Source organism: Erinaceus europaeus, chromosome 2 (assembly GCF_950295315.1).
Source record: "Erinaceus europaeus chromosome 2, mEriEur2.1, whole genome shotgun sequence".
NCBI lineage: Eukaryota > Metazoa > Chordata > Mammalia > Eulipotyphla > Erinaceidae > Erinaceus > Erinaceus europaeus.
The window spans coordinates 19,696,126-19,721,891 of record NC_080163.1 but is presented as its reverse complement, the minus strand read 5'-3'; the positions used below and the strand labels follow the sequence as shown (position 1 = coordinate 19,721,891).

General features: G+C 40.6%; 1 pseudogene; it reads left to right on the top strand.

Annotated features, from left to right (window-relative positions):
* The first annotated feature begins 8,021 nt into the window (after positions 1-8,021).
* Positions 8,022-8,091, top strand: LOC132537136 (U4 spliceosomal RNA; annotated as a pseudogene).
* Positions 8,092-25,766: the final 17,675 nt, after the last annotated feature.

Genomic DNA, 25,766 nt, shown 5'->3' with positions numbered 1-25,766 from the left:
TTACTGTTCTTTTTCTTATGTTTTCCTTTTTTCTCTCTCTCTTTTTTCTTCTTTTTCTCATTCTTGTCATCCTTTCTTCCTTCCTCCTTCAGCTTTCTGAATTCACTGATACACATTTGGGAATTATTTTGGGGAAGAAATCTGACTCAGAGTGGACTCTCTCTGCATGTATCTCTTCTCTACTTCCCTTTCGCCTTTAGCTACCCCTAGAATATACAGTGGATAGTAGATTTGCATAACTGTCTATTCCTGCTATTATTCTCTAGTCCTGACGTTTTTTTTTTTTTCTCTTTCTTAAAAATCAGCTGCCTCTGCTCAGGAGGCTAGAGGCAATCTGGGACAGGTTTTTTACCCTGTTCTATTTTATTATTAATATTATATAAAGGTATATATCTTCCCCCCCTCCTTTAGGTTGCCCAGAATTAAGTCTTAGGGTATCTTTCATTGCTAGGGGACTGGCATCTTATCCATTGTGAGAGGAACTTCTCTCATTACTCCTAACTCCTCTACAGACTCTCCCCTTCTCCCTCCTCCTAGCTAATTAATAAAATAAAATAAAATAAAAAACAAATTGATCAATTAAAAACTCTTCTTTCACTGCTCTTTTATTACAGCTCTTTTTCTTATCTTTTTTTTCTTTTCTCTCTCTTGATTCTATTTTTTTATTATCTTGTCTTCCATTTCTTCCTTCCTTCTTCTTTGTCTTTCTGAATTCACTGATATTCATTTGTGAATTATTTTGGGGAATAAATCCAACTCAGAGTGGACTCTATGTGTGTATCTCTGCTCTACTTCCCTTTCTCCTCTTGCTACCCCTAGAATATACAGTGGATAATAGATTTGCATAACTGTATATTCTTGCTATCCCTTCTTTATTTTCTCTTTCTTCTTCACTTGGACTTGGTTGCTATTTTTTCATGGACTGGAGACGTTGTATGGCTAACTGGTAGTGATTAAACTGCTTCTATCCTTGCTTCAGTTGCTATTGTAATTCCTGAGGTTGGTGATTGCATTTGTCATAAAGGTATTTAGTACAGTGTTGCTTGTACTCAAAACACAACAACTGAGGAACAACAGAGCATAAAAAAGTAACACATAAATCAAAAAATGGGTAGATCAAAAACAAATAAAACTGCTACTCCAATAAATGAAGACAAAAGCCCAGAAGAAACTACAAATCAGTCAGAAGTAACCATAGATAAGAAAAGTATGCAAGCAATAATAAACTTATTAATCACAGAAATGAAAACAACGGTGGGAATGGGTGGGAGGGATGGGTCACAGTCCTTTGGTGATGGGAATGGTGTTTATGTACACTCCTAGCAAAATGTAGACATATAAATCAGTAGTTAATTAATATGAGAGGGGGAAATCAATTGTATGTCTCAAAGGTTCTCAAAAGACAAACTGAATCTTTTTAATAGATAGGCTACGTGTTTGATATGCGGACTCTCTCAAAAGCCTAGACCAAGTAGATCAGAAGCTTCCAATAGCACAGCTATATACAAGATACTGGGTACTGTACAGCAAACCATAACAAAGGGACTTTTCAAAGTTAACCCAATTAACAAATAATGTGATGATAATATTAACTATTGATTGTCTTTTTGAACCCTAAGACAGCAGGAACCTCACATCTTCACTATAGAGCCCCTACTTCCCCCAGTCCTGGCACCCTTGGATAGGGCTCACTTTCCCGTATGCTTCTCCCAATCCATACCAAATAATATTGCATCCGCCGATCACAACCTAACCAAAGCAACGATTGCCATCTCAACATGCTTCACCTCAGTGTGTATCCAGAGACTTCACGTGTGGAATGACAACCCTTCAGCTTCATTACTCGGGTGAGACCTTTCCTTTTATAGTACACTCTAATTTCATCTCAGGTAGTTCACTTTCTAACAAAGTCCCATAACCTAGACATACACCAGTTTCTGTGAGAGAGAGCGTATGTGCACACGTATCCATAAACTACTGCAAAATATATACCTGAAAGCAGGATTACACTAGAGTTTGCAGTGAGTATCTCCCTAACACTTCCTCTCCACTATTCCAATCTTGGGATCCATGATTGCTCAACAAATTGTTTGGCTTTGTATGTTAACTCTCTTTTCAATCACCAGGTTCCAGATGCCACCAGGATGCTGGCTAGGCTTCCCTGGATTGAAGACCCCACCAATGTGCCCTGGAGCTCAGCTTCCCCAGAGACACACCTTACTAGGGAAAGAGAGAGGCAGACTGGGAGTATGGACCGACCAGTCAACGCCCATGTTCAGCGGGGAAGCAATTACAGAAGCCAGACCCTCTACCTTCTGCAACCCTCAACGACCCTGGGTCCATGCTCCCAGAGGGCTAGAGAATGGGAAGGCTATCATGGGAGAGGGTGGGTTATGGGGATTGGGTGGTGGGAATTGTGTGGAGTTGTACCCCTCCTACCTTATGCTTTTGTTCACTAATCCTTTCTTAAATTAAAAATTTAAATAAAAAAAAAAAATTTAAAAAAAAAAAAAAAAAAAAAAAAAAGAAATGAAAACAACATTGGAGAAAAGGAATGGCAGTATAAGGGAAACAACAGTTGAGACCCCCAAGGAAAATACTGATTATCTCGAGGCAATCAGAGAACTAAAAGCTGAAATAGCGGAACTGAGGAATGAAGCTGAGGGAATGGAAAGCAGATTAACAGAAGAAGAAAACAGAATTAGTAAGACAGAGGATGAGTGAGAGAAAACTAAGAATGAGGTGAAAGAGCTCAAAAAGAGATTGAGAGACACAGAAAACAACAACAGAGACATATGGGATGATCTGAAAAGAAGTAAAATTCATATAATTGACATGCCAGAGGAAGAAAGAGAGGAAGGGGAAGCAAACATTCTATAGGAAATAATAGAAGAAAACTTCCAGACATGAATAACAGAAAGAACATCAAGATTCAAGAGGCCCAGAGAGTACCAAACAGAATCAACCCAGACCTGATGACACCAAGACACATCATAGTCAAAATGAGAAGTGAGGATAAAGAAAGTATCCTAAAGGCTGCAAGAGAAAAACAAAAAGTCACATATAGGAGAAAACCCATAAGACTATCAGCAGATTTCTCCACTCAAACTCTAAAAGCCAAAAGAGAATGGCAAGATATCTATGGAGCCCTGAATGAAAAAGGGTTTCAACCGAGGATAATATATCCTGCTAGACTTTCATTCAAACTAGATGGAGAGATCAAAACCTTCTTAGACAAACAACAGTTAAAGGAGGCAACCATCACCAAACCAGTCCCAAAAGAGGTTCTAAAAGGCTTCTTATAAAGAAGATCATCACTATAATACTTGCAATATATCAGAGCAAACTATTTTTTTGAACAATGGCACTACAATACATTAAATCCATAATATTAATAAATGTCAATGGATTAAACTCACCCATCAAAAGGAAAGAGTGGGGGGATAGATCAGAAAACATAACCCAACTATATGCTGCTTGCAAGAATCCCATCTGGCACAACAAGATAAACACAGACTTAAAGTGAAAGGATGGAAAACTATCATACAGCCTAATGGACCACAAAAAAAAAAAAAAAAAAAAAAAAACACCTATGGACATCTAATCTTTGATAAGGGGGCCCAAAGGATTAAATGGAGGAAGGAGGCTCTCTTCAATAAATGGTGCTAGGAAAACTGGGGTAACATGCAGAAGAATGAAATTGAACCACTTTATCTCACCAGAAACAAAAATCAACTCCAAATGGACCAAAAATACCTGGATGTTAGACCAGAAACAACCAAATACTTAGAGGAAAACATTGATAAAACACTTTCCAACATACACCTCAAGGACATCTTTGATGAAATAAACCCAATTGCAAGAAAGACTAAAGCAGAAGCAAACCCATTGGGCTACATCAAATTGAAAATCTTCTGCACATCCAAAGAAACTATTAAATAAACAAAAGACCCCTCACAGAATGGGAGAAGATCTTCACATGCCGTACATCAGACAAGAAACTAATCACCAAAATATATAAAGAGCTCAGCAAACTTAGCACCAAAAAAGCAAATGACCCCATTCAAAAATGGGCAGAGTATATGAACAAAATATTCACCTCAGAGGAGATCCAAAAGGCTAACAAAGATATGAAAAACTGCTCTAGGTCACTGATTGTCAGAGAAATTCAAATTAAGACAACACTAAGATACCACCTCAATCCTGTAAGAATGGAATACATCAAAAAGGACAGCAGCAACAAATGCTGGAGAGGTTGTGGGGACAGAGGAACCCTTTAACACTGGTGTTTATGTACACTTCTAGTAAAGTGTAGTCATATAAATCACTAGATAATTAGTATGAGATGGGGGAAATTAATTGTATGTCTCGAAGTTTTTAAAACACAGACTGTGTCTTTTTAATATATAGACTGTATATTTGATATGTGGACTCTCTCAAAAGCCTAGACCAAGTAGATCAGAAGCAACTAATGGTACAGCTACATACAAGATACTGGGTACTATACAGCAAACTCTGACAAGAGGACTTTTCAAAGATAACCCAATTACCAAATAATGTGATGATAACATTAACTATCCATTGTCTTTTTGAACCCTAAGACAGCAGGAACCTCACATCTCCACTAGAGAGCCTATATTTACCCCAGTCCTGGAACCTTAGGATAGGGACCACTTTCCCACATGCCTCTCCCAATCCATATCAAATAATATTGCATCTGCCAGTCACAACTTAATCAATGCAGCGATTGCCACCTCAACATGCTTCAGCTCAGACTGTGTCCAGAGACTTCAGGTGTGGAATGACAACCCTTCAGTTTCATTACTCGGGTGAAACCTTTCATTTCATAGTATTCTCTAATTCCATCACAGGTGTTTTGCTTTCTAACAAAGTCCCAAAATCCTAGATATACACCAGTTTCTGTGAGAGAGAGCATATGTTCACACATATCCATAAACTAATGCAAAATATATACCTGAAAGCAGAAGTACACTAGAGTTTGCAGTAAGTACCCCACTAACACTTCCTCTCCACTATTCCAACCTTTGGTTCCATGATTGCTCAAAAATTTGTTTGGCTTCGTATGTTAACTCTCTTTTCAGCCACCAGGTTCCAGATGCCATCAGGATGCTGGCCAGGCTTCCCTAGATTGAAGACCCCACCAATGTGCCCTGGAGCTCTGCTTCCCCAGAGACCCACCCTACTAGGGAAAGAGAGAGGCAGACTGGGAGTATGGACTGACCTACCAATGTCCATGTTCAGCGGGGAAGCCAGACCTTCCACCTTCTGCAACCCACAACGACCCTGGGTCCATGCTCCCAGAGGATAGAGAATGGGAAAACTATCAGGGGAGGGGATGTGATATGGAAATTGGGTGGTGGGAATTGTGTGGAATTGTACCCCTCCTACCCTATGGTTTTGTTACTTTATCCTTTCTTAAAGAAAAAATAAATTTTAAAAAAATTAGTAAAAATATTTATTTTTTATGAAAGGAAGACCAGAACACTGCTTTGTTCCCGCATCTGATGGTACTGAGAATTGAACAACTTGTGCAAAAAGTTTTATGGAATCATTAAAGCACACACACATAGGAATCAGGCTATAGTGCAGTGGGTTAAGCACATGTGCATAAAGAATAAGGACTGGTGTAAGAATCCCGGTTGGAGCCCTGGATCCCCACCTGCAGGAGTCACTTCACAGGCAGTGAAGCAGATCTGAAGGTGTCTCTCTTTCTCTCCCTCTCTCTGTCCTCCTCCGTCTCTCTCCATTTCTTTCTGTCCTATCCAACAATGATGACAACAATAACAATAACTACAACAATAAAATGACAAGGGCAACAAAAGGGAATAAATAAATATTTAAACCACACACATAACCTATGAATAATTAAAAAGAGGATAATGGGATAATAGATATATCACACTCTTTCACTTAAATTTATAAGATCAATTGTAGTTAAAACTATAATGAGGGAGTCGGGCTGTAGCGCAGCGGGTTAACCACAGGTGGCACAAAGCACAAGGACTGGCATAAGGATCCCAGTTTGAACCCCGGCTCCCCACCTGCAGGGGAGTCGCTTCACAGGTGGTGAAGCAGGTCTGCTGGTGTCTATCTTTCTCTCCTCCTCTCTGTCTTCCCCTCCTCTCTCTATTTCGCTCTTTCCTGTCCAACAACAATAATAACTACAACAATAAAACAACAAGGGCAACAAAAGGGAATAAATAAATAAAATAAATATTAAAAAAACTATAATGAGACCAGGTAGCACACCTGATTGAATGCACACCATGGACAAGGATCCAAGTAGAAATCCATGCTCACTGCCTGCAAGAAGGAGCTTCATGAGCATGATGCAGGGATGCAGGTGTCTCGTTCTCTATCCTGCTCTATCTTCCCTCCCTTTCTTTAGTTCTCTCTATCCTATCAAAAAAGATAAATATTTTCAGAAGAAAAATTAAAATAAAACAGTGTGGTATTGGAACAAAAATAAGGACTCATATCAGTGAAATGGAGATTCCAGAAATAAACCCACAGAGATATGGACACTTAATATATGTCAATGGAGTCAAAACCATTCAATGGAGAGAGGTAGAAAAAAATCTTCCTTGGCCAGGGGTAGATAGCATAATGGTTATGCAAAGAGATTCCTATGCCCAAGGCTTTGAAGTCCCCAGGTCAACTCCCATACCATCATAAACCAGAGCTTATAAGTGCTTTGGTAAAAAACAAAAACAAGAGAGAGAGAGAGAGAGAGAGAGAGAGAGAGGATTCCCTCTTGAATAAATGATACTGGAAACAATGGACAAGGCTGTAGAAATTAGAAGTAGAGCACAATTTAACTCCAAAACTTACTAAAATGGATCAAGGATCTAAATAATAGACTCATAACTATACAATGCATATAAGAAATCATCAGTGAAAGATTTCAGGACCTTAAAAATCCAGTGTGTATTTTGAGATTCAACCAAGTGCATGTAAAACCAAAACAAGATTAAATAAGTGGAACTATATTAAAACATCTCCTTTATTTTTATGAGAGCTAGACATCCCAGAGCACTGCTCCTATCTAGAATATGATGATGCCGGAGATTGAATCTGGGTCCTTAGGGATCCCAAGCATGTGAATTCAGTGTTTAAACATTGAGTTATCTTCATGATCTAGTATCTCATTCTAATGATTTTTTTCTTTTAATTTGTGTTATCTTTTTTTTGGTATCTTTATTTATGTATTGGATAGAGATATCTGGAAATCAAGAGGGAAGGGAATTATAGAGGGAGAGTGTCTGAAAGAAACCTGCAACACTAATTTACTACTTGCAAAGTGTTCCCCCTCCAGGTGGGGACCAAGGGAACAAACCTGGGTCCTTGTGATTGGTAACATGTGCACTCAGCCAGGTGCACCACCATCCAGACCCAAGATGGGGAAATTTGTTTGAGAGAAATTAAGTAATTTGTTTAAATTAAGGAATTAGGTATCCAGGAACTTCCAAAGGTGGGACTATGGAGCAATAGCAGCTATGTTTCTCTCCTCTCGACTTCTGGATCAAGTAGAAATACCAAAGGACCACAACAAGACAGGACTAGAATGACTTCAGGAACCCAAAAAGTCACCGGTGAGTACAACATGTGTGGCTCCTGGGTAGAAAGGAGCCAAGGGAGAGATTAAGTGGCTGGTAACAGTCTGGCAGTTTACCAACTGAGACACCACCTCCAGTCTGTTTCACCAAAAAAAGATGGCTGAAGGGAGGAGAGGACTCTTGTAAAACTCACCAAATGCAACTATGAGTCTACATTGCTACTGGCCTCAGAAGCTGGAGCAGGAGGGGGGAGGCCCTGTGCTGACACCACAGGATGAAGAACTAATGAGGAACCTCAGGAGAAGATCTTTATCTAGGTGGTCTAGCAGTGGGAGACACTTTGTATAACCAATGGATTATCTCTGTTCCACCCTGCTTTATCTCTTGGTAAGGAGTCAGTGATTAAGCTAAGAAGCCTACTTATAGTTTAAAAGTCCTCAGGCTAGCTTTGCTCAGTGGCAGTATCATAGCCAATGAGGTTTATCCGAGGCACCATTATTGCTAATTAAAAGTCCTCAGGCTCCCATAACCTACAGGGAAGAAAAAGAGCAAGATATTTTAAGCCACTGTGCTCCAACACAGGGATTAAAATAATATTGAAATAACTATCAATTTCTACAACTGTGAACACTTTAATTACATTACTTAGACACAAGTCAATTCAGGCAAGAGTGATCAATAATTTGAAAAGTACTGAGAGAGGGACCTCATAAAATATTATATAGAATGGTTAAACCAAAAAGAATAAACATTGGAGAAATGAACCAGGAAAAGAGTTCAGCTAAAATCCCCCAAAGGTTGAAGCACAAAATAATGAGGTCAACATCCAAACACTAGTTAAACAAATAATAACGAAGTGAGTGAAGAGTTTGAAATATTTATCATCAGAAATGCAGAAACAACAAATGAGACTCTGGAAGAAAACACTAATTATCTCAAGTCTATTAGAGATATGAAATCTAAAATAACTGAGCTAAGAACACAGCTAGCTGAACAAGTTAAAACAGTATTAGAACAGGGTAACAAAATAGATGCACTCCAGACAACTGTAGAGGGGAGAGAGAATAGAATAAATGAGGCTGAAGACAGAATTAGGAAGATGGAGGAAAAATTAGAGACAACTAAAAAAGAAGTAAGAGATCTCAAAAAAAAAAAAAAAAAGATTGAGATACTAAAAACAGCAACAGATACTTATGGGATGAGTTCAAAAGAAACAATATACATGTCATTGGATAACCAGAGGAAGAAAGAAAGGGAGGGGAAGGAAGCATTCTTCAGCACATAGTAACTGAGAACTTCTTTAGTCTAGACAACATCAAAGACATAAAAGTTCAAGAAGCCCAGAGGGTCGAAAACAGAATTAACCCAGACTTAAAGACACATCATACTTAGAATGGAAAGTATTAAGGATAAAGAAAGGATCCTGAAGGTTGCAAGAGAAAAACAGAGTCACCTACATAGGAAAACCCATAAGATTAGCAGCAAACTTCTCCACACAAACCCTGCAGGCCAGAAGAGAATTGCAAGACATCTTTCAAGTGCTCAATGAGAAAGGCTTTCAACCGAGACAGCTATATCCTGCTATACTGCCATTCAATTAGATGGAAGCAGAAAAATCTTATCAGATGAGCAACAGTTGAAAGAACCAACTATCACCAAGCCTACCCTGAAAGAAGTTCTGAAATATCTCCTATAAACAGTCAGACTACCATAGATATACCACCTATCAGAACTCTCTAAAAATCTACAAGAATGGCATTAAAGTATCTTCAATATTTGATATTAATAAATGTCAATGGCCTGAATTCACCTATTAAAAGACACAGAGTTGGAAGATGGATCAGAAAACACAACCCAACAATATGATATCTACAGGAAACCCACCTAACTCAACAAGACAAACACAAACTCAAAGTGAAAGGACGGAAAAATATCATACAAGCTAGTGGCCCACAAAAAAGGACAGGAAAATCTATTTAAGTGATAGACTTTAAATTAAATAAAATTTAAAAAGATAGGAATTGACATTACTTAATGTTCAGAGGATCAATCAATCAAGAAGATTTAACAATTATTAGCATCTATGCATCCAGTGGGAAGCCATCTAAATACAACAAAATCCACTGAAAGAGCTACAGCAATATATTAACAACAACACAGCCATAGTAGGGGACTTCAACACCCCACTCTCTCAATTTGACAGATCATCCAGGCAAAAAATCAATAAAGACATGAGAGAGCTAAATGAGGATATGGATAAACTATAACTATTGGAGATTTTCAGAGTCATTCATCCCAAGAAACTGGAATACACATTTTACTCAAGTCTACATGGGTCATTCTCAAGGATAGACCATATGTTCGGCCACAAACACAGCATAAGCAAATTCAAGAGCATTGAAATCAGCCCAAGCATCTTCTCAGACCACAGTGGAATGAAACTAACACTTAATAATAAAAAAATATTAGTAATAGTACCAAAATGTGGAAGCTCAATAGCACATCCCTTAACAACTACTGGGTCAAAGAGGAAATAAAGGATGAAATAAAAGTGTTTCAAGAGTTCAATGAAAATGAAGACACAGGCTATCAAAATATTTGGGGCACAGCTAAGGCAAATACAAGCACACATTAGGAAACAAGAAAAAGCACAAATAAACAACCTGATTGCACATCTTAAATACATAGAATAAAAAGAACAAAGGAACCCTAAAGTAACCAGATAGGCAGAAATAAATAATATTGAATATAAGAAAACCATACAAAAGATCAACAAAAGTAAATGTCTGTTCTTTAAAAGAGTGAACAAAATTGACAAAACTTTGGCCAGACAAAATAAAAATGGAAAAGACCAAAATAAAAATGAAAGAGGAGATATCACAACAGACACTACAGAAATTCATCACATCATGTGAGGCTTGTATGAACAACTATATGAAACCATGCTACAGAACCTGTAGAAATGGACAATTTCCTAGATACCTATGAAATTCCAAAATTAAGTAATGAGGAACTAGATAACATGAACAGGACCATCACAAATAAATGAAATTGAAACAATTATCAAAAACCATTCCAAGAATAAAAGTCCTGGAACAGATAGTTTTACAAATGAATTCTATAAAACCTTCAAAGAAGAACTAATACCTCTACTTTTTAAATTTTTTTATTAATTTTTATTTTTTTTAATTTTTTTTATTTAAGAAAGGATTAATTAACAAAACCATAGGGTAGGAGGGGTACAACTCCACACAATTCCCACCACCCAATCTCCATATCCCACCCCCTCCCTGATAGCTTTCCCAGTCTCTAACCCTCTGGGAGCATGGACCCAGGGTCATTGAGGGTTGCAGAAGGTAGAAGGTCTGACTTCTGTAATTGCTTCCCCACTGAACATGGGCGTTGACTGGTCGGTCCATACTCCCAGTCTGCCTCTGTCTTTCCCTAGTAGGGTTTGTCTCTGGGGAAGCTGAGCTCCAGGACACATTGGTGGGGTCTTCAATCCAGGGAAGTCTGGCCAGCATCCTGATGGCATCTGGAACCTGGTGACTGAAAAGAGTTAACATACGAAGCCAAACAAATTGTTGAGCAATCATGGACCCCAAGCTTGGAATAGTGGAGAGGAAGTGTTAGGGAGGTACTCACTGCAAACTCTAGTGTACTTCTGCTTTCAGGTATATATTTTGCATTAGTTTATGGATACGTGTGAACATATACTTTCTCACAGAAACTGGTGTATATCTAGGTTTTGGGACTTTGTTAGAAAGTGAACCACCTGAGATGAAATTAGAGTGTACTATAAAAGGAAAGGTCTCACCCGAGTAATGAAGCTGAAGGGTTGTCATTCCACACGTGAAGTCTCTGGACACAGTCTGAGGTGAAGCATGTTGCAGGAACCTCACATCTTCACTATAGAGCCCCTACTTCCCCCAGTCCTGGAACCCTTGGATAGGGCCCACTTTCCCGTATGCCTCTCCCAATACATACCAAGTAATATTGCATCCGTCGATCACAACCTAACCAACGCAACGATTGCCACATCAACATGCTTCACCTAATACCTCTCTCTACTTTTAAAAGTCTTCAAGAAGATTGAAGTCATTGGAATACTCACTTCCAGTTTCTATGAAGCTGTTGTAGAGCCAGATGTTGTAGTGTGTGGGCTGCAGAGAAGAGAGACAGAGGGTCCGGAGCAAAGAGGAAACACAAATCTTTATTCGCGCTGGCACCTCAGAGTTGGGTGTTAGAGAAGCAGGTTGGGCCACGTGGAGGTAGAGAAAATGGCCGCCTCACTCAGTAACCTTTCCTGTGTCTGAACACCAGAGTGGAACGCCGGCAAGAGAGCGAGGTGCGGAAAACAAAGGGTTTTTATAGGAGTAGCTTTCGCGAGAATGGGAGGGAGGAGGAGTAACCAGAACACTCCAGATATCGTGGGGATATAGACAATGTCCTGAGGGCACAACATGGCTGAACAGGCACTCCGAGAATGTCCCAACTCTTGAGGGAACTAGCAGTAGCCTGAGGGGACAACATGGCAGATGTGACTGCATCGGCACAATTTCCCAGCATCTCCCCCTTTCCTTTTATCTAATGCCCAGGGCAACAGTGTGTAAAGTCTATGAACTACTCAGGGTCAGTCTATGAAAAACCAGCAACGTGAAGGGAAGGAAGCTGCTGTAAAATTGTCTAAAGTGTCCAAAGGGTATACCAGCAAGTCTGATAAAAGTCTCAGTCCAAAGTAGGCGACTGGGGGAGAAATGGCAGGGGACGAAATGCTGCATAAGGAAGGTCAGCCTCTGGAATTCTGCTTTTCTGTAGATTGTGAGCTGGAACTGCCAAAACGTGACAGGTCAAAGCAAAAGCAGGAAAGGCAGACAGGCAGTAAAAGGTTCTGTCCTTGGAGTCTGCAAATCAGATTCTTCAGATCGCGTCAGGTGACATCTAGGGTTTCGGGGGGTGTGCCACTGTAGTCGTGCCATCTAGTGGGTGATGTCAGGGTGTGCAGGGGTTCAGATGTTTTTTTTTTTTTTTTGGCGGGGATTCCTGTGGAAGAAACATAAACAATCTGCTTCTCGTGGTTAGCAGGGCATCTGATTTGAATGCTTTATAGAAAAAGAGGTTTGGTGCCTTGACCAACTGAGTACTGGGGGATGTATCTCTCCTATTCATTTATGATTATATTTTATATTATTTGTCATGGTAGTCAGCCGTTTATCTGGAAGGTCCTGGGTGATTCATGGGGAAAAAGACCTTATCTTTTAACATAGACTCTAGGGTGTAGGGAAGCGGGAACTATCTTATCCCTTTTTTTTTTTGTATCTTGCCTTTTGTTTCCCTAGTTGTTCTTGTTGTAATTATATTGTTGTTATTGCTGATATTGTGGTTGTTGGATAGAACAGAGAAAAATGGAGAGAGGATGGAAAGACAGAGGGAGAGAAAGATACCTGTAGACCTGCTTCACCACCTGTGAAATGATTCCCCTGCAGGAGAGGAGCCGGGGGCTCAAACTGGGATCCTCAAGCCAGTTCTTCCACTTAGCACCACCTGCGCTAAACCCGCTGTGCCACTGCCCGATTCCCAGGAATTATCTTTTAACATAAACTCTATGGCCATGCCAATAGCAACTCTGAGGGCACATGTGGCTCCCCACATGTCCCCCTTTCTTATATCATGTTTTAATGTTTGGCAGACTTTGTTTTGTGGCAGGGTGGACTGTGCCTGTCTTAGGTTGGGGATCAGCCTTCCGTCTTACCCGTCATTGGAACACCTGGTCATTTTTTCCCAGTAGTACCAGGTGCCCTGTCTTAGATTGACTGGATAGCGCTAGTTTCCTCTTACCCGTCATTGGCTAGCCAGCCCTCTACATGGTGGACGTTCTGATGGAGGGGGGCAAATCCTCCACAGCAACTCAATATTCTTCCATGTCCAGCCTATGATAGTGAGCTTGTATAGGTTGCATCTTTATGGCATCAATCTGTTGCTGCAAAAGGCCATGAGCTTGTTAAGAATTATAGGACTGTGGTCCAGGAGGTGGTGCAGTGACTAAAGCCTTGGACTCCTAAGCATGAGGTCCTGAGTTTGATTCCTGGCAGCACACAGTGAGTCTGCACCACAGTGAGTCTGGTTCTTTCTCTCTTTCTCATTAATAAATAAATTTAAAATGTTGAAAAAGAAGAATTATAGGACCTATTGTGAGCAGAAGAAGTAAAACAAGCTAGGCTCCCACAACTAAGGGTATACAGGTAAGGAAGGAGGAATGTATCCATTGATATGAAGAGGTAGGATCATATCTCAAGTCTAAGGGAAGCAGTCAGTGGATGTGATGTCCAGGGGAACAGCCATTTGTCTTTGGGGGTAGTAAAGGATGTCCGTGGCATGGGTGATGTTATAAAGGGAAACATCTTTAAATTGTTGGCTGACAAAGGCAGGCCTATTGTGGCAAGACAAGATACACCAGTTAAGTTTACAAGAATATGTGAATGCTGCTAATTCACATAGGTTGGATATGGAGGAACTTCTTACAGTTTAATACCTTACCATATGAACAGATGATTCCTCATATGAAGGCTTGATAGCTGTAATCACTTACTTGTGAAAAACAATAAAACTTGTAAAAAGTTAGAGGTTTACTATAATTGACTTTGGACTATAAGAAGACTCAGGTTACTTAGAGAATTAACACATGTTAGTAACAATGGTTTTAACATTTAGAGTACTTCTGAGCAGATGGGTAATACAAAAATTTTTGGTCATTCAGCACACTCACTCACAAAACACAACTGGCCATTCATAACATAAGACATTCAGGGAAGGGGTAGGAGAGAGGTCTCTGTGAGCCAACTTTTGTAGGTTCTGCCATGTCATATTATGGCTCCTGGGATGTATCCTGCATCTAGTCCTCTTGTGTTTCTTGTTCTTCAGGGATAACAGTGCCATCATGAAGGTATTGTCGGACATGGCGGGCAGGAACCCAGACAGGTTTAGAGTAATTAAGAGGGAAAATGCATGCAAAACCTCTTCCCATGGTCAATAGAGGGTCAGGCCCTTTCCAAATTTTATCAAGTGGGTCTTTCCATTTGACCTTAATAGATGGGAGAGTAGATGGTGTTTGCCAGTGAAGAATAATAGGAGGTAAGTCCGAGTTATTGTAAATATTAAAGAGATTTAGCGTAGTTAAGGCTTTTGCTAGCTGGATATTGGGGGGATACATTCCTCTTTTATCTTTATTCAATTGAGCCTTAAGAGTTTGATGGGCCCTCTCGACAATGCCTTGTCCCTGTGGATTATAGGGAATGCCTGTGGTATGAGTAATGTTCCAGAGGGAACAAAAATCTTTAAATTGTTTGCTGGTAAACGCTGGTCCACGGTCGGTTTTCACTTGAAGAGGTAAGCCCTTCTGGCTTATAAGCTTTTTAGAGCTTTCTCCTGTCTGAGCTGTTGCCCACATAAATTTAGAAAAGGTATCAATTGAGACAAACACATAGTTTTGTTTGCCAAAGTTTGGTATGTGGGTGATATCAATTTGCCAAATAGCATTAGCTTTTAAGCCTCGGGGGTAAACACCAAGACTCTGAATAGCAGGTGTTTTTATGAGACTTGCACAGGAAGAGCATGTAGCTAGGATATGTTTTAATTGTGGTAATGGAACATCAGGAAATCGAGCTCGAAGGCCTTTAAGATTAACATGGGTTAGAGAATGGAAATCAGCAGGATCAGAGACAGAGACTAGGAGAGCTCCTGTGGAGGCAAGGCAGTCAGCTGCCTTGTTCCCTTCAGACAGGGAACCAGGAAGAGGGCTGTGGGAATGAAGGTGCTGAATATATAGTGGTTGGGTTTGAGAAGAGAGCATAGAGGCGATTTGAATCAAGAGAGGGGAAAGTGGGTTGTCATCAATTTTCACATAAGATCGAGCAAGCCATGAAAGTAAGTTAACAGTATACACACTGTCAGAAAAAAGGTTGAAGGATTCTGGTACAGCTTTTAATGCAAGGAAAACAGCATAAAGTTCTTTGTACTGAGGGGAATTCTCAGGAAGCTCAGTAAAGAGAGGTTTAGGAGATTGTTTGTCTGGCTAATATATAAGGGCAGCAGCTCCCTTTTTTCCACCATCAGTGAAGACTGTAGGAGCAGAGGAATGGGATCTCGAGAGAAAAGTTTAGGTGCTAGTAGAGGCAGAAGAAGTTAAGAAGCTATCAATTTATATATACACAATGGACTACTCAGCTATTAAAAACATAGACTTCCCTGTTTTCAGTCAATCTTGGATATACCTTGAAAAATTCATGTTAAATGAAATACGTCACAAAGAGAAGGATGAACATGGGATGATCTCACTCTCAGGCAAAAGTTGTTAAACAAGGTCAGAAGAGAAAACATAAGAAGACCCTGGACTGAGTTGCTGTATTGCACCAAAGAAAAAGACTCTGGATTGGTTGGCGCGGCAGTGGGGGGGGGATACAGTTTCAAAAAAGATGACAGATGATCTAGAGAGGGTTGTATTGTTATGTGCAAAACTGGGAGATGTTATGCATGTACAAAGTATTGTATTTATTGTTGAATATAAAACATTAATTCCCCAATAAAGAAAATTTTAAAAATGAAGTAAGAAAGAAAGAAAGCAGGTGTCCAGACCCAGGCCTGTATTATCCCTGTTTTGTGACACAGTTGCCTGAAAAAGGACTTGAATTCTCTGGAAAAAAACCTGAGTTGGGTTGTAGCACAACAGGTTAAGCGCAGGTGGCCCTAAGCTCAAGGACCAGCGTCAGGATCCCAGTTCGAGCCCCTGGCTCTCCACCTGCATGCAGGTCCCTTCACAGGCGGTGAAGCAGGTCTGCAGGTGTCTTTCTCTCCCCCTCTCTGTCTTCCCATCCTCTCTCCATTTCTCTATGTCCTATCCAACAACAATGACATCAATAATAACTACAACAATAAAACAAGGGCAACAAAAGGGAATAAATAAATGAAATAAAATAAAATATAAAAAAATTTAAAAAAAAACCTGACACTGGGCTGATGTGACTCGTTTAATGGTACTGATCAGGCTGAGAAGATCTCCAGGATGTGGTATATGCCTAGAGAGCTAGGTCCTTAGTCTCTTGCAAGCTGGATCCAGCCATGGTCCAAAGCATACACATCTAGCCAAGCTGTGCAGGACAAACCCCCAGGCTCCTGGAGCTTCCTGCCTCTTCTCATCTAGGACACCTGGCTGTGGTATTCCTTGATCAAAAGCTGGTCTCCACAGGCCCTCACACACAGACTCTCATCAAGAAAGGAAACCACCTAAAACCACAAACACCATTCTGCAGGAGGAAGGGCAGATAAGAGGCTTGGCTGCCCTTAACTCAAGTGGGACTGGGCTGCATCTGGCATCTGGGAAACTCATTAGGGTCTCTCAAAGCCTTGGCCAGTCTTAGCAGGTAACCTGAGAGCCCAGCCAGGAGCTTTCTGGCCAGAAGTCAATCAATCTGCTGTCAGGTTGGGGCAGATAGCACAGAGCAAAGCAAGGACACATATTATTTGCATAGCAGAGCACATGGTCAGGTAAACAGGAAAACAGGGCTGGCTCAGGAGCAGCCATGATGGCAGAAGCAGCTCCCAATAGAATGTTCTTTAGTGTCTCCGAAGTGGAAAGAAGTTTTGAGAAAGCATTCTGAGAATGGAGTAGTCCCATTGATGATGATGATGATGATGATGATGATGATGATGATGATGATGATGATGCATCTTACTATTCATATATTAGCCAAGCCCCTGGAATTAAGGAACATTTCTATCAACTGGTTCCAGTGAAGTGCAACTGATGATGGGGGAATTAGGCAATAGTTAAAACCAGTTCCATAGAAAGCAAAAGAGATAGTGCAGCAGTAGTACACAGGACTTAGATGTGAAGTATTCCAGGTTCAGTCCCTGGCACTACCAATAGCCAGAGCTGAAGACTGCCTTGGAAAAACAAAAAAACAAAAATCACATGCAACAAGAAAACAAAGAAACCACAATAACTGAATGAAAACAATAAGCTGAGACATTCAAAGGCTCATAAAGACAAGGGGGCAGGGTTTGTGCTGTTGCAGAGGTTAGAAAGTGTTCTAAGGGTACATGAAAGATTCTTGTAAACCCAAATGTAGGAGAGAATGGAAACTTCTCATATGGAAATAACTTTTCAGTAAAGACCCTAAAGAGAGCCAGATTGAGTAACTGGGGTGGGGAGGAGGTTAGAAAAAATTACCTCCAGCTCAAGATCCCAAGATGGCAGACCAAGCATTGGTTGGAAGGAAGGGGTTTCCAGGAAGATTGACTGGGGGGGGGAGAAACAGTATTTTAGACCATGGAGTGCTCACATGTTCCAGGAGAAGCAATTACAGAAGCCAGACCCTCCACTTTTTGCACCCCATAATGACCCTGGGTCCATACTTCCACAGGGATAAAGAATAGGAAGGCTATCATGGGAGGATATAGGATATGGAATTCTGGTGATGGAAATTATGTGGAATTATACTCTTCTTATCCCATGGTCTTGTCAATGTTTCTGTCTTATAACTTAATTTTTTTTTTAAATAATGTACTTTCCCCAAAAAAAGAAAGTAAACCCCACATATGGGTGGTTTACCTTTTCCTCATGACTTTTCCATCCACTGTCACAGTCTATTTCATCAGATCTTCCATGTACACAAATCCAGAGAGAACAACAGAAAAGACAGTGGTGACAATATGTGTGTTATGGAAATGCAGAGCTTACACTGATGTAGGGTGTGTGTGTGTGTGTGTGTGTGTGTGTGTTCATGCACACGTGTACAAAAGATAAAACTGACTTCCTAATCTTTCTGAGATGTCACCCTGTGGATTAAAAGACGCCAATTGCTGCAAAGCACAACGACTGATGGAAGGATCCTGGTTCAAGCCCCCACCTCCCCACCTGTAGGGGGGGTCACTTCACAAGCATTGAATCATGTCTACAGGTGTCTTTCTCTCCCCTCTCTGTCTTCCCCTCCTTTCTCCCTGTCCTATCTAACAACAACAACATCAATAACAACAACAATAACTACAACAAGGGAAATAACAACAAGGGAAACAAAAGGGAAAATAAATAATTTTTAAAAGGTTTTAAAAAGGCTGGGGATCCAGCATAATGGTTCCACACACACACAAAAAAGACTCCAATTGCCTTTAGACAATTCCTCAGCATTGACTCCCCATTCATTTATGTAGCAAATATGTTACGAACCCTGCATATAGGTCAGGTACTGCATTCTGCAGTAGGACACAGTCCCATCAGTTGCAGTGACTATGGTAGGTCACTGAATGATGGAGAAGTCATGAAAGAGTGGAAAGGCTTGGAGAACAGCCCACCTGGATACTACACTTTTTTTTTTTTATGATTTTGACCCAGGTTCAAATCCTGTGGTTTCGTATCCTCTCTCCCTCTGTTTCTGTCTCTCACTTCCTGTCAGAAAAATGAAGGCCAAAGAAAAGAAGCCTCAGGTGACAATTAAATATATATATATATATATATATATTAGAGAGAGAAAGACAGAGACTCTCAGCAGCACACACCATACTCTCACTATCATATCAGCCTCACAGCTCTTTCTGGGTGAAGGCTAGACTGACTCAAGAGTAATTTTCAGTTGGCAGAGTGAAAATGAGACATGACATGGATGGTTTTGAGTGCACTAGCCACATTTTTAATAATAACCACTGGCAGAGCAATTCAATTAGACCCTGGGGAAATCGGTAGATGGAGTAATGAACATGTCTTGAAATGAAAGAATTCACTATTACATGGCCCATTCACTGGTGTGGGTCTTATCATTAAACTTCATTTGAATATGTTAAGCCCAACATGTCAAAAATGGCTCAGTATCATGGTTTGGAACGGAAGTATTGTAATCACATTGTATGAACAAGGCCTATGGTATCATGACTGAGTATTTTAATTCTGTCCCTTCTTGTTATTTTATTTTTTTTTTTTGCCTCCAGCTTTATTGCTGAGGCTTGGTGTCTGAACTATGAATCCACTGCTGCTGGAGCCCATTTGTCCCCTTTTGTTGCTTATCATTGTTGTTATTATTACTGTTGTCATTGTTATTGGATAGGACAGAGAGAAAAGGAGAGAGGAGGGGAAGACAGAGAAGGGGAGAGAAATATATACACCTGCAGACCTGCTTCACTACCTATGAAGTGACTCCCCTGCAGGTGGGGAGCCAGGGGCTGGAACCAGGATCCTCAGATGGTCTTTGTGCTTGCATCACCTGCACTTAAGCTGCTGTGCCACCTCTGTCCCTTATTTATTCATCCATAAAATGGCTGAAGTAATAATAGGTCCAACTTTATATGTGTTTCTTATGAGTTGTAGATGAGTTAATAAGTGTAAAGTTCTTCAATCGAGGTCTTAGAGCACTCAATAAAATATATTGACCTAACTATAGCTGCCTGGAAATAAGAATAATTATGCATTTTTTTCTTGTTCAGTTATTATATTTACACTAGAAAAATTAAAATGAACTAAATGTAGTCAGCTTTAAAATATGGCATTTCAACTATATACAGACATTTTCCACCATTCAGGAGTGTGCAATTGAGTGACATTAATTACATTTATAATTATACAAATGTCACCATTATTTCCAGAATGTTTTCATTACTCACAACAAGAATTCAGGAATCACATAGCAGTAACCCTTACTATTCCTGCCTTCAGTCTATAGTTACCTCAAACCTGTTCTGGATGTTTAATATACTTGTGAACATGTAATGCTTATTCTTCTATATATGTCTTATTTCACTTAGCAAGATTTCTAGATGTGTTTATATTTTTTAAAATTATTTTAATGATTTAGTTATGATCAATAAGAATGTTACCATTCCATATAGTTATCACCACCAGAGTTCTGCACCCCCACCCCTCCACTGGAAGCTTTCCTATTTTTTATCCCTTTGGGAGTATGGGTCCAGAATCATTATGGGGTACAGAAGGTGGAAGGTCTGGCTTCTATAATTGCTTCGCTGCTGGGCATGGGTACTGGCAAGTCAATCCATACTCATAGCCAGGTTTTGTCTTTTCCTAGTGGGACAGGGCTGTGGAGAGACGGGGTTCCAGGAAATAGAATTCAATTATTTTTTTCCAAAAAAATTTCCCAGAGGGGAATTTTGATGCATTGTTTGGAACAGGCCAATTAGAAACAGGGATTCAACAGGCGGAAGCCAAGTTTCCACCAGGGTATTTTGATCAGGTACACCTGTGTGCATTAAAAGCATGGGAGCGATTAACACCACCCATGGGAGCGGCCTCAGCCCCCATTCTCTCCCTTCAACAAGAACCTGATGAATCCCTCGCTAAATTCATTGCCAGGGTCCAGTGGAGTTTGGAAAGGAAGATTTATAATCCTGACGCTCGTTTTCTCCTCCTGCGATCCATAGTCTGGGATGGAATGCTTCCACATTTTCAACAAGCCTGTATCACTCTTAAAAATGAACACCCAGATACTTGGATTATAGTTACACAGGATATCAGATCAAGCTCTTTTCAAGGACCTATGTTACAGGCCTATGCAGCTACCTTACATAAGCAAAAAGGGGCTTGCTTTCAGTGCGGTCGCCAAGGGCATTGGCGTAACCAATGTCCAGAAAATAGACTGCGACCCCGCCTCCAGTCAGGGCGACCCCACCTCCAGTCAGGGCAACCCTGCCTCCAGACAGGGAACCAGAGACCACGAATGCCTTGTCCCAGATGCCAGAAAGGATTTCACTGGAGGAGAGATTGTTGGTCAAGGTTCCATAGGAACGGCACACCTCTGCCAAATGTAAACAGGGATTTAAACTAGGTGTGGGGCTTCCCTTAGCCCCACCCCCAAGAGGGAATGAAGCAGGTCGCCCGCTTGGTGCTGTGCCCTTCTTCCACAAACAGAAGCCCAGCTTGGGACCCAATCCATCGCTACACCCACCACGCCAAGTAACAATAACAGAGGGTGAGCAGAAGGAGGAACCCGCGGTATGTGGGAACTTCCAGCATAGAAATAACTGGCTGGAGCAAGAGAACAGCTCAAATTCGGAGCCTGAGATTTTATGGACCACCCCTGTTTTAGAAAGGGGTCACCCAACTATGACAGTAAATATTGGCAATATTCCTTTTAAGTGTTTGATTGACACGGGAGCAGATAAGACAATATTAATACAAGCAGAGGTTCCTCAGAGTTGGGAACTCCTCCCAGGACCACGCTTACATGGTGATGGAGGATTGACTCAGGCATTCCGCACACGAGATTCCCTTGTGTGGGAAGATCCAGAAGGGACTACCGGACGCTTTCAACCTTTAATAGCTGATATAAGCACCAATTTATTGGGAAGAGACTTGCTGGAATCTTTAGATGTAGTAATATCCTCAGACACCTCTGCAGGACACCACACTCACTCCTGTGAGACTGCTAGACCCAACCAGCAACCCCAATACTAACTGCCACTGTTCGTAACAGAACTCCCCGCTTAGATTGGCTTTCTAATGAGCCTGTCTGGGTGGAACAGTGGCCTTTGCCTAGGGAGAAGCTAGAAATTTTAAAAGAACTCGTCCAAGAGCAGTTATCTTTGGGACACATTCGTCATTCTCGGAGCCCATGGAATACTCCAGTCTTTGTGATTAAATGCGCTCAGGAAAATGGCGCCTCCTCCAAGATCTTCGTGCAGTTAATAAAACCATGCAGGTTTGGATCTCCCCCCAAAGGGGTTTGCCTCTTGCTTCCGCAATTCCCACAGGAATTCCAATCATAGCCATTGATATACAGGATTGTTTTTTCTCTATTCCCTTACACCCACAAGATTGTAAACGTTTTGCTTTCTCTGTTCCTTCTATTAATAATGCCAGCCCTGCCAATAGATTTGAATGGGTGGTACTGCCCCAGGGCATGGCTAATAGTCCTACTATTTGTCAAGAGGTTGTTAAATCTGCCCTTTTTCCATATATTCATAAGGGCCTTAAGGTTTTTCATTATATGGATGATGTGTTAATATGGGGAGAATTAGATACAGATCTCTCCGCCCTACGTGATTTTCTAATCCCTGCCTTAAAGAGAAGTGGACTTAATGTAGCTCCTGAGAAGATACAGCTAATTCCTCCAATATCTTTCTTAGGCTCAGAGATTTCCCTAAAGCAGATTCATCCTTTAAAACCTTGTGTTACTTTTCCTTCTAATCTCACTCTTGCTTCTTTACAAAGTTTTCTTGGAAATTTGAATTGGCTTAGGCAGTATCTTTATCTGCCTATGAGCTGCCTGCAACCACTGTTCTATCTGTTAAAAGGAAACAAACAGCCCTCCTCAAAGTGTATGTTAACCCCCGAAGCCTCCTTGGCACTGGAAATAGTTAACCAGGCTCTCCAGGACATGCACCTCGTTCGGTTCTCCCCCTCCTCTCCAGTAAATCTTCTAATCTTTAACTCCACCCCCACGGTAGTGGGGACATTGTGGCAGAAACATGGCGTTCTCGAATGGCTTCATACGCCAGTAGGCGGAGATCCAAGACTCCTTACCGAGATTGATGCCTTAGCATTTATGGTTCGCCAAGGAAGAAACAGATCAGTTCAGATCTTAGGAAGGGAACCAGATTCAATCATTCTTCCCTTTTCTCTCACAGATACAGAATGGTTCATACGCCACCATTCTCGTTTTGCCATAAGTTTAATGGGTTTTCCAGGACAATTAGATAATCATTTTCCCTCTAATAATTTGATAACTTCTTTACCTCTGTGGCCTCTACTAGTACCTAAACTTTTCTCTCAAGATCCCATCCCCTCTGCTCCTACAGTGTTCACTGATGGTGGAAAAAAGGGAGCTGCTGCCCTTATATATTATCCAGACCAGCAATACCCCAAACCTCTCTTTACTGAACTTCCTGATAATTCCCCTCAGTTCAAAGAACTTTATGCTGTTTTCCTTGCATTAAAAGCTGTACCAGAATCCTTCAACCTTTTTTCTGACAGTGTGTATACTGTTAACTTACTTCCATGGCTTGCTCGATCTTATGTAAGAATTGATGACAACCCACTTTCTCCTCTTTTAATTCAAATTGCCTCTATGCTCTGTTCTCGAACCCACCCACTGTATGTTCAGCACCTATGTTCCCACAGCCCTCTTCCTGGTCCCCTGTCTGAAGGGAATGCTGCAGCCGACCACCTTGCCTCCACAGGAATTCTCCTAGCCTCTGTCTCTAATCCTGCTGACTTTCATTCCCTAACCCATGTTAATCTTAAAGGTCTTCGAGCTTGATTTCCTGATATTCCTCTGCCACAGTTAAAACGTATTCTTGCTACATGTTCCTCCTGTGCAGGTCTAATCAAAACACCTGCTATTCAGACTCTGGGGGTTAATCCTCGAGGTTTAAAAGCCAACGCTCTTTGGCAAATTGATGTTACCCACATACCTAACTTTGGCAAACAAAAATATGTGTTCGTCTCAATTGATACCTTCTCTAAGTTTATGTGGGCTACAGCTCAGACTTGAGAAAACTCAAAAATGCTTATAAGCCATATGCTCTCCTGTATGCTGTAATGGGCTTACCTCTTCAACTTAAAACCGATAATTGACATGCTTTTACCAGGAAACAATTTAAAGATTTTTGTTCCCTCTGGAACATTACTCATACTACAGGCATTCCGTATAATCCACAGGGACAAGGCATTGTTGAGAGGGCCCATCAAACTCTTAAGGCTCAATTAAATAAAGAAAAAGGGGAAATGTACCCCCTAATATCCAGCTGGCAAAAGCCTTAACTACATTAAATCTCTTTAATATTTACAAAAACTCAGACCAACCTCCTATAATTCTTCATTGGCAAACACCACCCACCCTCCCAGCTATTAAAGTCAAATGGAATGACCCACTTGATAAAATTTGGAAAGGACCTGACCCCCTGTTGACTATGGGGAGGGGTTTTGCATGTATTTTTCCACAAAATTACTCCAAGCCTGTTTGGGTTCCTGCCCGCCATGTTCGGCAACACCCACATGATGGCGCTGATATCCCTGAAGAACAAGAAACACTGCAAGAAGACTGGCTGCAAGAGGACTGGCTACAGGATGCACCCCAGGATCCATAATACAGCATGGCAGAATAAAAAAAAATTCTGATTCACAGAACTCTCCCCCCCCCCTGAATGAATGTCTTATGCTATGACTGGCCAGTTGTGTTTTGTGAGTGAGTGAGTGAGTGAGTGAGTGAGTGAAAAAAAATTGAGTGAGTTGAGTGACCAAAATTTTTGTATGACCCATTGTGCTCAGAGTACTCTGAAAGTTAACTGACTTTATATAAAACGGCTGGACGCAGCCATGGTTTCTGGAGACGTCCAGAAACAGTCTAAAAATTGTTCATTCCCCCTTTTAATTTCTTTTTTAAGTCTTGATATCAATATGAAATGTTTAGTCTTAAACTGTGTGAGTAAAGATGGTTCAACTATGACAGTAGATCTAAATTCACATTTGAAATGATATGTCTTATTTACAAGTTTTTCTTCTCCTGTGTGTTATAAACTATATGTTTAATATGCATGTTTCAAGTTTGGTAAACATTAACTTAACAGTTAAATTGTAACTTCGAAGCTACATTTTTACGAGAAGAGGTAAAATCAATTCATTTAAGTAACTGAGTGTTTAAGGTAAAACTCTAAATATTCAATGTGACAATTCATAATCTCCTAAATTAAAATACAAATTCTCTATACAGGACATTTTTGGAGGGCCCCCCAAAAATGTCCTGTAAGCTATCTTGTGGAAATTAATCCATAACAAATTTGACATCAATCCGATATTGTAAATGTACCAAAAAAAAAGTCACTAAAATGTGTTAACTCTAGTAACCTGAGTTTGCTTAAAAACCCAATGTAAAAATAGTTAAGAATCAATATATGTGACTTAAATTCAGTATGAAAATTTTGCTATATAAAGACTGCTACAAGAGGTCACATAAGATGACCTTTACACGAAATTATAAAGATACCTAAACCAATTATAATCATTGAATTATCAATTGTAGTAAACCTCCATCAAGATAGACGTGTGGCATTTATTTCCTGGCTGTTGACATTGGACTGATGCTTCTATAGAACTTGCTGGACACTCCTTTTATACTGCTGGACTTCTTGAAGAATGACTGTAGCAGTTCATAGAACTTACCGCCAGCTGACTCGGGATTTTGCAATGCCAGATCA